General features: G+C 41.7%; 1 pseudogene; it reads right to left on the bottom strand.

Annotated features, from left to right (window-relative positions):
- Positions 1 to 12,765, bottom strand: part of LOC133065894 (ferritin light chain-like) — a 104,067-nt pseudogene extending 91,302 nt beyond the window's left edge.
- Positions 12,766 to 13,601: the final 836 nt, after the last annotated feature.

Raw genomic sequence — 13,601 nt, 5'->3', positions numbered from 1 at the left:
TTCTAATATTTCAAGGCTTAAAAACTTCTTAGATTTTTGAACAGGACAAAAAAAAAAGTTCAAGATGTATTTCTCCAAAATGTGCACATTTACCCAAATAGATTAGAGATCTCATCATATAAAGATGTTCATATTTTTGTGAAGCCAATGATTTGTCCTTCCTACCCCTCAATTTACATATATGCATTACATATATATTATACATATGTACACAGATTTCATATGTATATCTCCCTGTACATGCATATATAGACACATAACCATACTAAATAGCTCATTATTTTACTCAGCAGTCTCTCAACATGAAACTCCTTATTTCAACTTTATTTCTATTTAAAGTCTTCACACCAGCAACTGAATTAATGTATCTGCATAATAGAATGTCTCTCTTTGGGATAATAAAACCTTATGTTTTATGTATTCAAACTTCTAAAGAGTCATCTTTTATTTTTTTTTTTTTACTCCTAATCTAAAATAAAACTTTAATTAGAATAAAAGTGTACTTTTTGCTAATTTTTTGGTGATACTCAACATGATTTGAGTTGGGGATTTAAACAGATTCTCAAATAAAATTTTGGAGTCACTTCACTGTATGTTTCTGGGTTCTGACATCACTGTTAGTGACTTTCTGTGGACAAATTCACTCAATAGCTTCAGCTAACTCAAACATTTCTGCACAGAAACAGTTGGTCATTGTATAATCAAAGAATCATGTTATCTCTGTAAACCCAGGTCCCATTCCATGCACATATTCTGAGAGTAACCTTGAACTGGATTAGCTACTTTCATATACAGTGACCACTGAGGCAATTTCTAAATTTAAAGACAAACCAACATCCACTGTTCCCCTTTCTCTTAGTGTCTTTGGAGTTTATGTAGTAGCTCTGGTTACATCCTAAGCAGGATTAGTGAATTACTCTGAGTAGCAAAGACTGTTTGTTACTCCTCAAATTAACTATGAGAGATCAATATCAGCGTAATAGGCACCCAAGTGAGAACTGATCTAGGATGAAAAAATAAGTAATAAAATATGGCATTTGGGATACAATACTATATGGAATAGTTTTCTACTGTCAGTTGTTGGAAAAGGAGAATTAAGAAAGATAAAGAGGAACAGTGACCGCTCAAACTCTGAACATTTTAGAGCCTGCAAATGTGTGGAGATATTTTTGTTTGCCAGATGTTTCTGTTTCTGTATCAAAGTGATAGAAAAGTCCTTATTATCCTCAATTTTTTATAATCCCAACTTACACACATGCCCATCCACACACACACATATGTGTGTGTGCATGCCAAGTTGCTTCCTTTGTGTCCAACTATTTGCAACCCTATGGACTATAGCCCTCCAGGCTCTTCTGTCCATGGGCTTCTCCAGGCAAGAACACTGGAGTGGGTGGCCATGCCCTCCTCCAGGGGATCTTCCCCACCCAGGGATCAAACCCATATCTCCTATGTCTCCTATGTCGGCAGCAGAGTTCTTTTCCACTGCTGCCACCGAGGAAGCCCGTACATGCAACACACACACACACGGTTGGCTACTATTTGGTATAAGAAGTAAATGATTTCTATAAGATTGCTTTTGTTCGGTCATTGTTTGCTCTACTTATTTATTAAATATTAAGTCCTATTAGGGGCTTTGTACGATCTTAGGAATGCCAAAATGGAAAAAAAAAAAAAGTGGCCTTTAGAATCAGGAGTTTCATGTATGAACCATGACTCCATCAGTTCTTATTTGAGCAAGAGACTTAGTCTCTTTGCATCTGAACTTTTTTATTTGAAATATTATGGATAGTTATATATTGCCTAGAAAGTGGGCAGAAGGTGGAATTAAGTTGTGTATGCAAGCAACGTAACTGATGTAATACAAGCCAAATAAAAAGCTAGTTATGTTTGATTCATCCTATTCTTTGGATGTGAAAATTGTGGATATGGACCTGTAAAGAAAACATTTCATTCCAGTGTGACAAATTCTAATAGAGACGTATGATATGGAAGAGAAGTGCACAAAAGTTAGAATGACCATTTCCCCTGAGAAGAATCTTTTGATATATAAAAGTTCATCTTGAGGATGAAGCTTGGTTGAGATTTTTAATGATTTAGATTGGCGATATGTTTGTTTAATGAAGGCTCTGAAGTTAAGAAGAAAGATGGTGATTTGAAACACAAACATTTTCTAAGTCTCGTGAAAAGGCTGGAGCTGAGAGGAGGCATACTATAAATAGATATCCAGGTTAAGAACATCTTTGCCCATTCACTCTTTCAGTACTTACCTGGCATCTCTCATGGCCAAGCAGGTACAGGAGCTGGGGTTCTAGGAGAATGAAGGACATTAATGACCTCTGTTTAAGCAATCAAGTCTGTCTAATTGCCATACATCTGCCCCTTAGAGCTTGTAATCTTGCAAGTGAGCACTGGTTTATACATACAACATGCATAATTTTGCTGCTCATTCAGGTAGAGAAAGACCATCCTACTCCCCACATACACACCTGCACACAAAACCAAACTACTAGATTAGAGTTGATAGTGGGTCCAGAACAATGTGCTCAATTGAATAGAACAAAGGAAAGGAGCATATTTGGAATCTCAGGATGTTTACTCACTCCACCCAGAACGTAATAAATATCCAGGTGACATGCTAGGTAACTAGCTTTTGAGTAACAGTATATTCTATATCCAGGAAATGATCTCAAAACTGATTCTACATATAGTTGAAGGATGTTATCCTAGTAAGTCAGATGGTAAAGCATCTGCCTGCAATGCAAGAGACCCAGGCTCAAGCCCTGGGTTGGGAAGATCCTCTGGAGAAGGAAATGGCAACGCAATCCAGTATTCTTGCCTGGAGAATTTCATGGACAGAGGAGCCCAGCAGGCTACAGTCCATGGGGTTTCAAAGAGCTGGACACAACTGAGCAACTAACATGTACATCTTGGATCAGTCTGAAAGTCCTCAAAGCTTGATCCTGAAATAGGATGAGGGGAAAAATCTTGCAGTTTAAGGACACAAATGATTTTATTCTGCATGATGTCCTATACCTTGCTCTCTTTGCCCATTGTGAAATCATCTTCTTTTAACTGATCTTACAGTGAGAAAATGGTAGTGTTATTTGCAGTAGCATCTTATTGCTTGTGATGGCATTAGTGCAGAAGTACTTAAGGGCTACAGGATATACATGTGAGCTCATAAGTGGTGAGTAATCCCTTAAATACATGAAATCATTGTAAGATTCAGCTCCGTTCAGTCTCTCAGTCATGTCCGACTCTTCACAACCCCATGGACTGCAGCACGCCAGGCTTCCCTGTCCATCACCAACTCCTGGAGTTTACTCAAAATCATGTCCACTGAGTTGGTGATGCCATCCAACCATCTAATCCTCTGTCATCCCCTTCTCCTGGCCTCAATCTTTCCCAGCATCAGGGTCTTTTCAGTTAATCAGTTTTTCCCATCAGGTGGCCAAAATATTGGAGTTTCAGCTTCAGCATCAGTCCTTCCAATGAATATTTAGGACTGATTCCCTTTAGGATTGACAGGTTTCATCTCCTTGCAATCCAAGGAACTCTCAAGAGTCTTCTCCAACACTACAGTTCAAAAGTATCAATTCTTCGGCACTCAGCTTTCTTTATAGTCCAACTCTCACATACATACATGACTATTGGAAAAACCACAGCTTTGAGTAGATGGACATTTGATGGTAAAGTAATGTCTCTGCTTTTTAATATTCTGTTTAGGTTGGTGATAGCTTTTCTTTCAAGGAGTAAGCATCTTTTAATTTCATGGCTGAAGTCACCATCTGCAGTGATTGTGGAGCCCAAGGAAACAAAGTCTGTCACTGCTTCCATTGTTTCTCCATCTATTTGCCATGAAGTGATAGGACCAGATGCCATGATCTTAGTTTTCTGAATGTTGAGTTTTAAGTCAAAGTTTTTACTCTCTTCTTTCACTTTAATCAAGAGGCTCTTTAGTTCTTCTTCACTTTCTGCCAAAAGGTGGTGTCATCTGCATATCTGAGGTTATTGATATTTCTCCCGACAATTTTGATTCCAGCTTGTGCTTAATCCAGCCCGGCGTTTCTCATTATGTACTCTGCATATAAGTTAAATAAGCAGTTTGACAATATAAAGACTTGACGTACGCCTTTCCTGGTTTGAAATCAGTTTGCATATAAGTTAAATAAGCAGGGTGACAATATAAAGACTTGACGTACTCCTTTCCTGATTTGAAATCAGTTTGCCATTACCTGTCTAGTTCTAACTCGCTTCCTGACCTGCATACAGATTTCTCAAGAGGCAGGTCAGGTGGTCTGGTATTCCCATCTCTTTCAGAATTTTCCACAGTCTGTTGCGTTCCACACAGTCTAAGGCTTTGGCATAGTCAATAAAGCAGAAATAGATGTTTTTCTGGAGCTCTCTTGCTTTCTCGATGATCCAATGGATGCTGGCAATTTGATCTCAGGTTCCTCTGCATTTACTAAATCCAATGTGAACATCTGGAAATTCACAGTTAACGCAATGGTGAAGCCTGGCTTGGAGAATTTTAAGCATTACTTTACTAGTGTGTGAGATGAATGCAATTGTGTGGTAGTTTGAACACTCTTTGGCATTGCCTTTCTTTGGGATTGGAGTGAAAACTGACCTTTTCCAGTCCTGTGGCCACTGCTGAAGTTTCCAAATTTGCTGGCATATTGAGTGCAGCACTTTCACAGCACCATCTCTCAGGATTTGAAATAGCTCAACTGGAATTCCTAAGATTAAAGGAGATTATTGAATTAGGAAAGGAGGGCTAGAAAAAGCTAATCTTACATAAACTGACTTTCCAGAGTCTTTTTGTAGGAAAAGAACATCAAATTCTTTAATAAGAAGTATTACTCAACACACAAGTTTGTCCCCAAGCCCAGTGTTTCCAACAGAACCCTCTGCAGTGGTTGTAGGTCTGTGCTACCTGATACAGTAAGACACCAGCCACATGTAACTACTGGACACTTTAACTGTGGTTAGTGTGATGGTGTAACTGAACTTTAATTTCCTTTAATTTTAATCAGTTCAAATATAGATGGCTGCCATTGAACAGCAGCAACCTAAATCTTACAAAGGTTTGTCATGGTGGCTCAGATGGTAAAGAGTCTGAATGCAATGTGGGAGACCTGGATTCAATCCCTGTGTCTGGAAGATCCCCTGGAGAAGGAAATGGCAACCCACTCCAGAGTTCTTGCCTGGAAAATCCCACGGATGGAGGAGACCGGCAGGCTACAGTCTATGGGGTCACATGACTGAGCGACTAACACTTTCACTCGGGCTTCCCTTGTGGCTCAGCTGATAAAGAATCCACTTGCAATGTGGGGACCTGGGTTCAATCCTTGGGTTGGGAAGATCCCCTGGAGAAGGGAAAGGCTACCCACTCCAGTGTTCTGGCCTGGAGAATTCCATGGACTGTATAGTCCCTGGGATTGCAAAGCATAGGACACAACTGATGACTTTCACTTTCAAATGTTACAAAAGAGGTGAGCAAAGTTAAAGCATGGGACCATTTTGACTGCAATCCTCCCAGTTCTGTTCTCTCAGTAGGAAATGAGAAACCAATAAAGACAATATACTGGGTGCATCAATGCAAAGAAATAGAGGAAAACAATAGAATGGGAAAGACTAAGATACCAAGGGAACATTTCATGCAAAGATGGGCTCAATAAAGGACAGACATGTTATGGACCTAACAGAAGCAGAGATATTAAGAAGAGGTGGCCAGAATACACAGAAGAACTGTACAAAAAAGATCTTCATGACCCAGACAATCACAATGGTGTGATCACTCACCTAGAGCCAGACATCCTGGAATGTGAAGTCAAGTGGGCCTTAGGAAGCATCAATACTAACAAAGCTAGCAGAGGTGATGGAATTCCAGTTGAGCTATTTCAAATCCTGAAAGATGATATTGTGAAAGTACTGCACTCAATATGCCAGAAAATTTGGAAAACTCGGCAGTGGCCACAGGACTGGAAAAGTTCAGTTTCCCATCCAACCCCAAAGAAATGCAATCCCAAAGAATCTTCAAACGACTGCACAATTGCACTCATCTCACACGCTAGTAAAGTAATGCTTAAAATTCTCCAAGCCAAGTTGCAGCAATACGTGAACTGTGAACTTTCAGATGCTCAAGCTGGTTTTAGAAAAGGCAGAGGAACCATAAATCAAATTGCCAACATCCGCTGGATCATCAAAAAAACAAGAGAGTTCCTGAGAAACATCTATTTCTGCTTTATTGACTATGCCAAAGCCTTTGACTGTGTGGATTACAATAAACCATGGACAATTCTGAAAGAGATGGGAATACCAGACCACCTGACCTGCCTCTTGAGAAATCTGTATGCAGGTCAGGAAGCAACAGTTACAATAGGACACAGAACAACAGATTGGTTCCAAAGGAAAAGGAGTACATCAAGGCTGTATATTGTCACCCTGCTTATTTAACTTATGTGCAGAGTACATCATGAGAAATGCTGGCTGGATTAAGCACAAGCTGGAATCAAGATTGCCGGGAGAAATATCAATAACCTCAGACATGCAGATGACACCACCCTTATGGCAGAAAGTGACAAAGAACTAAAGAACCTTTTGATAAAAGTGAAAGAGGAGAGTGAAAAAGTTGGCTTGAAGCTCAACATTCAGAAAACTAAGATCATGGCATCTGGCCCCATTACCTCATGGGAAATAGATGGGGAGATAGTAGAAACAGTGGCTGACTTGATTTTTCTGGGCTCCAAAATCACTGCAGATGGTGACTTCAGCCATGAAATTAAAAGATGCTTACTCCTTGGAAGGAAAGTTATGACCAACTTAGACTGCAAATTAAAAGGCAGAGACATTACTTTGTCAACAAAGGTCCGTCTAGTCAAGGCTATGGTTTTTCCAGTGGTCATGTATGGATGTGAGAGTTGGACTATAAAGAAAGCTGAGCACCGAAGAATTGATGCTTTTGAACTGTGGTGTTGGAGAAGACTCTTGAGAGTCCCTTGGACTGCAAGGAGATCCAACCAGTCCATCCTAAAGGAGATCAGTCCTGGGTGTTCATTGGAAGGACTGATGCTGAAGCTGAAACTCCAATACTTTGGCCACCTGATGGAAAGAGCTGACTCACTGGAAAAGACCCTGATGCTGGGAAGGATTGGGGGCAGGAGGAGAAGGGGACGACAGAGGATGAGATGGTTGGATGGCATCACTGACTCAATGGACATGAGTTTGGGTGGACTTCAGGAGGTGGTGATGGACAGGGAGGCCTGGAGTGCTGCGGTTCATGGGGTCACAAAGAGTTGGACACGACTGAGTGACTGAACTGAAATGAACTGAATGGGATGGGGGTGTAAGGGAGGCCTATGAGGGAGGAGGGGTATATCTATGCATATAGCTGATTCACTTTGTTGTGGAGAAATGAATACACCATTTAAAGCAATTATACTATGAAAAGAAAAGAACATATCTTGTACTTAATGAACACATTCCTAAAGCAGCAATGTAGCTGCCTTGCAGGTGTTCATAGAGCCCAGACGTCAATATCATTTGGCCAGATAGAGAAATCATTATCCTTTGGTTCTAAATGAGAGCTACTCAACTTGAATCTATATTTTAAGCTTTTATGGAGAAAGTTTAGATACCGAACTTGGGACAGCCAAAGAATAAGACTGAAGTGAGATTGGTGAAAGTGAAATAGCTCAGTCGTGTCCGACTCTTTGCGACCATGTGAACTGTAGCCCACAGTGCTCCTCCATCCACGGGGTTTTCCAGGCAAGAATACTGGAGTGGGTTGCCAGTAGGTAAGTATAATACAAATGCTAAGTGTTATGTAGTGATGATTATTTGTTAGAACACTGTTTAACTAAAGTTTCATTTATTTTACCCTTCTTTCTGGATTCCCACTGAGTCTCATAGTTTGTATGTTAACAAACAGCATATGGCCATTTCCTCTGCCTTTTTAGGCAACTATAGGGTTTTTCTCCTTGCTGTTTAGCTTGTGGCTTTATTGATAGCTTTAGTGTTACAAATAAAAATCTGCACATCTCATTTTTAGTTTTCTTTATTCAGTGTGGGTTAGCCTCATTCATCCTTTGCTGCCCTTTTAAAATATTTTTGTGTTTAAGTCAACTCTCATATGAATGAAGCTTGAATTAAATTAGGAAGCACTGGTAAAAATTAAGGTAAAAGAAATACACACCACTGAAGTGTAAGCTCTTAACTGATATGTAATTAACACTTTACCTGATGTGTATTTTTTGAATAAAGATTAATTAATTTTTGGTAAATCTTGTTTTGACATATGCTTCAAAAGCTTTGCTGCTGCTGCTAAGTCGCTTCAGTCGTGTCTGACTCTGTGCGACCCCATAGATGGCAGCCCACCAGGCTCCCCCGTCCCTGGGAGTCTCCAGGCAAGAACACTGGAGTGGGTTGCCATTTCCTTCTCCAATGCATGCACACGTGTGAAGTCGCTCAGTCGTGCCCGACTCTGTGCGACCCTATGGACAGCAGCCCACCAGGCTCTTTGGTCCACAGGATTCTCTAGGCAAGAATACTGGAGTCGGTTGCCATTTCCTTCTCAAAAGCTTTGGAAGGAAGTTATTCCTAGCCATTCAGTAGCCTATGAAGTGGAACAGAAAGGAGCATGCTGATATTCAATAATTTTTTTTTTTTTTTCCTGATAGACCCGGAAGACACTTGCACAGTTTCAGATGGATCTACCACCTGAAATTCATTAAGCGCAGATCCATTCATCCTTAAATTTCTCTTCATCACTGTCTGTTCAAAGTGGTATGCTCTCCTTTTGAATCACTTCCAATCTCCATGGAAATAAGAGGTCAGGAATAACTTCCCATCCATGCTCTGATGAAATGGTGCTGGGAGACATGGGCACTGATGCACGTTTTGCACCAATGCACCATACGGACACACGGAGAGCTCCTGTTTGATTCGTGGAAGAGCATCATCTACGCACTACAAAGGGGAGTGCAGGCCACTCAGCAGTGGTGGCTGGTTAGCATAAACTGCTCCTCTGAGAGGCTGTCAACCAGCCCTGGACCAACAATCACCAACAAATGAGGACCTGCAAAGGAGCCAAGGTCTGAGGAGGGCAATTCCTTTGACTAAAGGGACTAGCACTCATACCCAGGGTGAGGTTCCACCAGAAAATTTCAGTGCAATATGCTGTCCTTGAAAGATAGATCTGAAGCATCAATGGCAATTAACAGCACCAATGGGATTATTTGCCAACTTATGCTTCTCCCAATTCCTCTACAGATTGGTGAAACAAATACAACCTCTTCCCCCTTTCTATATGTCCTGCTCCATTGAGAATTCACAACTGATACCATCAAATGGGTGCTTGCAAGAGGAATTTGAAAATATTCACCTATACCTCACAGGATCTGAAGTTAGTGAAGGTTGTCCTCCAAGTTAAAATAGGAACTGAAGTCATGCCATATAGATTCATCTGTTGAGATTTCGGGGAAACATGATGCATTTGCTTTAAAAAGTCAGTGGATACTGAAAGATAAAGATAGCAATGATGAAGTTAAAGTTTTAAGATGCTAGAAGTACCTAGATTAATAAAATTACATATCTTGGCATCCAGTTTCAAGTTTACAGATGAAATTAATAAGGAAAATGAAGCTGGGAAATTATATAGCATCCTCCATTATGTTACAGGATGGCAGTGAAGTGGTGTGTTAATAATACTCTAGAGCTAGTTCCAGCCTTCAGGTTTAACCACATACTAACCCTATGGGGCACTGGGCTTGACTTAATCTATAGAGCTGTGTCAAAAAGAGACTTATAAGAAAAATATCTATTTCATAAGATTAATGAAATTATTAAATGAGTTAATACTTAAAAATACTTCTAAGAATCTCAGTATATAGAAAAACACTCAATAAAATATTTGCTATTAATATTAGAAACGTATCTGTCAGGTAGTTAGAATAGGAAAAAGGAGTCCAGAATGGTGGTGGCTAAAAGGCAAGGAAGGGGAAAGCCTGTGACAATAGAACAAAGGAAGGTCAGAGGACTGGGGTGGGGAACTCAGGTGAAACTAACAGCACTCCTGGCTAGCCCAATTTACATAGGGCAGGCCCAGGGGGAGGAGAAAAAACAAAAAGAGAAGCCTCTCTTCTCTTCATGTCTTTTGGGTCATCATGCCCTCAAACCTGAAAGATGTATTTTCCTTTATTTTCTAAATAAAACTGAGCTGTAACATAAAGCTTTAACATTGGTTCATCCGAGGGCTGTAACGCTGGTCCATCACTTCAATTTTTTTGTTGCAATCAATGAGACAGAACCAAGGAAATTATAACCTCCCCTGACACAACTATATAAAGTCAAAACTGAGCGTACTTGGCACTGGTTTCAGAGATTAATAAAGATGTGTAGGGGGAAAAAAAAGTGTGTTTTACCAATTCCCTGATTACCTCTGAATGCTTTTGGGTTCTTCATATAAATGTTGTTTATACCTTCTTGAGTGGGGTTCCCTGGTGGCCCAGAAGGTAAAGAAGGTGCCTACAATGCAGGAGACCCAAATTTGACTTTTGGGTCAGGAAGATCCCCTGCAGAAAGGAATGGCTACCACTCCAGTATTCTTGCCTGGAAAATTCCATGAATAGAGGAGCCCGATGGGCTATAGTCCATAGGGTCACAAAGAGTTGGACATAATTGAGTGCTAACACTATATCTTTTTGAAATTATTTCAAAAGACGACATATTCCTTTTTTTCCTTAAATCCTTCACTTGATTCTATGAAGATCTTGAAATTTATGGAGTTTTTACTAAGTATTCATCTTTTCACAGCTATGGAGCCTCAGTCAACAACCTAGATTTTGCATTATCTTTCTAGACAATAAAGAACTTCATGTCAGAATGCTATGAGTTGAATTCACATGATTTTCTTTGTTGAATTTGCTTCTGTCCCCACCAATTGTACAAGAATGGACATATGTTCTCTAAATTGATTTATTAAAGAATATTTTTTTGAAAGAAGCCTCTCAACATCAGATGCACACAGGCATGAAAATAGCAAGGATCTTTTTTTTTTTTTTTAATCTTCTTTTCATTGCATTCAGAAAGCAGCAGACTAAGGAGGTGCTGGTGGTGAGGCAGAAGGCAGTCATCGAAGGCGGTGAATACACCATACAGCTTTCAGCTTAGAAGAGCTATTTTTAAAGACTTTGTAGAAGGAAACTTCATTTGCAGAAAATCAAGAAAATTTCATAGCTTTCATTCTGTGTTCTGTCATTTGAATACAAATGAGATCAATGGAAATATTCTTGTCTTAGCTAGAAAATTTCAGATCAAGCACAGCAACAGTCTGAAGTCCTGGAGTGACAATTTGGAGGAAGAGTTACAGGCTAAGTAACTGTGCTGAGAAAAGTAATGTAGAAAAGAGAGGACAGTCAACATCTTTAGTGGCTTTCAGTGACATATCTGAGACACAGCAATGTTTTACAAGTGGAGAAAGTGAAGATAAGAAACATGAATGCTTTGCCTGAAGTCTCAGTGCTACTTTATCAATAGTAATATAACTAAATTATTTTGATTCATTGACTTAAATATTGTCTTTCATAAAATTTGTACTTCATTATTTTCAAAATTATTACTATCTCTCTATCCCAAGAATTTTGCATTCTTAATTTTTTATACATACCTCAGCTACAAGGAGACTATTTTCTAGTACCATTTCTCAGAAACTATAATTTATTTTCTAAATATTTGTGCCACCTTCTACATCACTAGTTGTGTATAGATTTCTTTTATCTTGTATCTGTCAAAATTCTAGAGATACTGCTTTATACATTTGTAGTTTTGTTCTTCTGAATGTGATTCCTTTGTAGGTATTCTGTTTTACTAACTGATGCTCAAAAAATATTTTTTTCCATTAAAATTAAAAAAAGGATCTTCAGGTTATAGACTGATGTTGTTACCTTTGCAGCAGCCCTGATGCTGGGAAAGACTGAAGGCGAGAGGAGAAAGGGACGAAAGAGGATGAGGTGGTTGTATGGCATCTCTGACTCAATGGACATGAGTTTGAGTAAGCTCCAGGAGTTGGTGATGGACAGGGAAGCATGGCATGCTGCATTCTATGGGGTCGCAAAGAGTTGGACATGACTGAGCGACTGAACTGAACTGAACTGAATATTTAATGATCTTTTTTTTTTTAATTCTTTAAATCTAGACACAGTCTTTTCATTAGGTCAGGAAAAAGAAATACGTTTCAATTACAGTTTTGCATAATTGAAAGGTTGGGGCATGCCCCCGGGAAAGTGCTGCAAGGCAAATTCCAGAGGCTGGCTAAACTTCCAGGGGCTGGTCCCCTGCAGGCTGGCCCAATCAGGTACCAACATAAAGCCCTCGGACACTGACCACCGCGGTAGCCTGCGCTTTCTTCCTTATATGAAAAGACCTGGCCTGGATGCCTGCCCGGACTATAAAACCCCTCCCCACCCCTCATACCTTGCAGACTCCCTTTGTCTCCTCACTCACCAGCCCCCGGGGAGTTCTGCCCGAGAGCAACGCTTAATAAAAGGCCTTTACCACCGGTCCTTAGAGGCGGCTTTTTTCCTCCCGCGGCGTTTTTCCTAACATCTGGCGCCCAACGTGGGGCCCGAGGTGAGGGCCCCCGGCACTTGCTGTTGAGGCCCCCTCGAGCTCCACCGCCGCGGAAGCCTCGGACCCAGGCGGCTGACCAACCCCCCGGACGGCAGGATACGGACTAAGTCCCTTCGGCTTTGGGGCCTGCATTCCCTGACGACCACCTCCTAGGGCCCCGTAACGAGTGCGCACTTACTGGGCCCTCCCGGTCACCAGCTGGTGGAGAGACGTCCCCAGCAGCTGAGTAGACCTCCGGCTTCGGCCTCCGGCTTCGGCCTTTCCGGTCACCAGCTGGTGGGGAGACGTCCCCAGCGGCTGAGTAGACCTCCGGCTTCGGCCTTTCCGGGTCCCTGCGGTCGTGAGGAAGACGTTCCCCACGACTACACGGACCTCCGGCTCCCCTTGACTCGTCCGAAGACGTTCGGACAGCGGGGGTTGCCTCCACGCCCCGTGGTCGCCATGGGATCGACAGCCTCCAAACCTGATCCCCAATACTCCACCCCCTTAGAGTGCCTGCTGGCTAACCTGCAGACTCTAAGGCTAAAGAGAGATATCCGCCCCCAGCAGCTCACTTTTCTGTGCTCACAGGCCTGGCCTCAGTATTCCCTAGATAATGGCTCACAATGGCCAGCCACAGGGACACTAGACTTTGACGTCCTCCGTGATTTGGATAATTACTGCCGGAGAATGGGAAAATGGTCTGAGGTCCCCTATGTTCAGGCCTTTTGGGCATTGCGCTCTCGCCCCTCCCCCTCCTCTCCGGCCCCTCCTAACCTCTCCCCCTCTAACCCTACTCCGGCCTCTTTTGCTCCTGTTCCCGCCCCTGAGGCTTCACCAACGGCCCCGGATCCTCCGGCCCTTAACCCTATCTTGTATCCTCCCCTTCCCCCCGTCACTCCCTTCTCGTCTCAGGTTAGCTCCCACACTCGCTCCCATAGCAACCCTCCAGGGGCCTCCCCTCCCCTCCCCCAGCCCCGCTACTCCCC

The sequence above is a fragment of the Dama dama genome, chromosome 12, assembly GCF_033118175.1.
Source record: "Dama dama isolate Ldn47 chromosome 12, ASM3311817v1, whole genome shotgun sequence".
In the NCBI taxonomy this organism is placed as follows: domain Eukaryota; kingdom Metazoa; phylum Chordata; class Mammalia; order Artiodactyla; family Cervidae; genus Dama; species Dama dama.
This window is presented reverse-complemented; position numbering and strand designations above follow the sequence as displayed.